Below are 2,441 nucleotides of genomic sequence, written 5' to 3' on the forward strand. Positions count from 1 at the left end.
AATATTTACTGTCTATGTGCTTATAAAAGGAAAACCGTATGTAATGTTTTGGCGAATAATAAATATGTTTCCATAAATTTTTGCTTGATAAAGAAGTAGATTTGTGATGAATTGATATGTTTCCATATGTTTCCTTAAATGTTTCTTTAGAGATTTTAGCTTGATACAATTTTCGTAAGATTTTAAACACGGAAAGTCAATAAAAATGGAAAAACTTATTCACCAAGGTAAAGCCTATAATATCCAGATGATAATTAAGGTATATGAGCATATTACATAAATATATATGAAATATAGGGGATTTGTGGTGCACAAGACAACACAACTTTAACGTAATTAAATTGATAATAGTTCAATACTGATGAAATTTCAACGTAATAAATACATTAAAACATATATTTACATATTTTATGTTATTTTTTAAAATAAAAATTATATCAGGTTTTATGCTTGCAATTAATATATGTATCATATGATTTTCATAAGTTTCAGTAAAAGCAATGTTTGTATTAATTAGAAAGATTGGTGAACAACCTAAGATGTTATAAGGTAATTAAAATCATGCAAATAATATTACCAATATCTTAATTATTTGAACGCTTCAGTAAAAGGTAGATTGATATTAATGAAAAATTGGGTCTGCAAGTTCTATTTGATCGATTCCAGCAATTGAAATTTTTTTATTATAAGGAAAAGTTCATATATTGCATGCATCTATTATCAAGCTACTTATAATAAATGTTATCAAGCTACTTTACAACTAATCCTCTTTTATTCAATTGTATTTATTTAGAATATTTTGTCTTTCAGGAACATTCGATATAATTGTAACTATACAGAGAAGATTAGCATGGCCTGCGAAAGGATGACACACACAATTTATTCAGAATGTTAGTTAATAGACTAATCTATTAATAATATTAAAATTTGATAAATTTAATCATTTAACCTAAACGACTAATTTTTGAAAATATATTTTACTTCTATATGAATAAAATATACACAACTAAAAATAAAATACAAGAATATGAATCTCAAACATTAACATCAAAACCAAAAAAAAATATTTATTATATTTATATTAGTTTTGAATATAATAAAATAAAATTATTTTATTACATCTTTAGCTTTACATTTTTTTTAGCAACTATCTTTAGCTTTACATTTAAATATGAAAAAATAATGATTTGGTGGTCAAATGATGATTTGTTTACGTTCCAATAAATTATATTTTTGTAACTCGAAATAAAACTAAAAAAAATCGACTCGGAAGGAGGCTTTCTTCGCCTTCCACCTAAGCTGCGCAGGAAAAGCCCAAAGCCAATCCCATGGAACATTGAAGCTTCATAGGGTCTTTTTGTCCAGGTGCAGGTAGTCCGCATCTTCACAGGCATGTCTATTTCACCGAGCCTCTCTCCGAGACAGTGCCCAGATCGTTACGCCTTTCGTGCGGGTCGGAACTTACCCGACAAAGAATTTCGCTACCTTAGGACCGTTTTAGTTACGGCCGCCGTTCACCGGGGCTTCGGTCGCCGGCTCCCCTGTCATCAGGTCACTAACTTCCTTGACCTTCTGGCACTGGGCAGGCGTCAGCCCCCATACATGGTCTTACGACTTTGCGGAGACCTGTGTTTTTGGTAAACAGTCGCCCGGGCCTGGTCACTGCGAGAAGAGGAGAGAGGCGAGGTGAGTCGCATGAACAAACACAAAAAAAAAACCAAATTAAACTGAATAAAACACAAATTAAACCAAACTAAAACTGAACTAAACACAAACCAAACCAAAATAAAACCGAACTAAACCAAACTATTTTGGATTGACTTTGATTAAGGTTCTCTTAGACCTAAATAAAACAAACCGAAATGAATCTAAACAAAACCCGTAACTAAACTGAAATGTCCATTTTATAAAACCGAAAGACTGACGTAACATCATTTGTCAATACTATATGCTTTATATATTTATCATAAAATCTAATCCTGCGTAAGGCGCATGTCTTATCCTAGTATGATATTGTATTATGTTTACTTTTTTTTATCAAAAAAAAATAATATTATGTTTACTTTATGTGTATCTTTACATGTTGTGGTTGATTGATACTCCCTCTGTTTTTTAAAGATGTATGTTTTGGTGTTTTCACACATATTAAGAAAACACATTAACTATACATCATTTTTAGAAATTATCAAATTCTAATGCATTTTAACCAATAGTCTTTCAATAAATTCAATCAATTTTATTGAAATTTGCAATTTTGTATAGGAAACATAAAAAATACATCTTTGTGAAACAATTTATTTTTCTAAAACATCTATCTTTAAAAAACAGAGAGAGTATTAAATTACAACACATTGTTTTCCGCACTCACATGCATGTAGCGTATTTAATATCCTTTTGAAATAAACCGCTTGAGAAATATTTCTTTTTCTTGTCGGTTTGCA

At 29.7% G+C, this 2,441-nt stretch overlaps 1 non-coding gene across 1 annotated transcript; it reads left to right on the top strand.

Annotated features, from left to right (window-relative positions):
- Positions 1–799: 799 nt before the first annotated feature.
- On the top strand, positions 800–900 carry LOC130510345 (U6 spliceosomal RNA). The gene has a single exon (XR_008944017.1). It is a non-coding gene; the product is annotated as a U6 spliceosomal RNA (small nuclear RNA).
- The last annotated feature ends 1,541 nt before the right edge of the window (positions 901–2,441 follow it).

The sequence above is a fragment of the Raphanus sativus genome, chromosome 3, assembly GCF_000801105.2.
Source record: "Raphanus sativus cultivar WK10039 chromosome 3, ASM80110v3, whole genome shotgun sequence".
Classification (NCBI taxonomy): domain Eukaryota; kingdom Viridiplantae; phylum Streptophyta; class Magnoliopsida; order Brassicales; family Brassicaceae; genus Raphanus; species Raphanus sativus.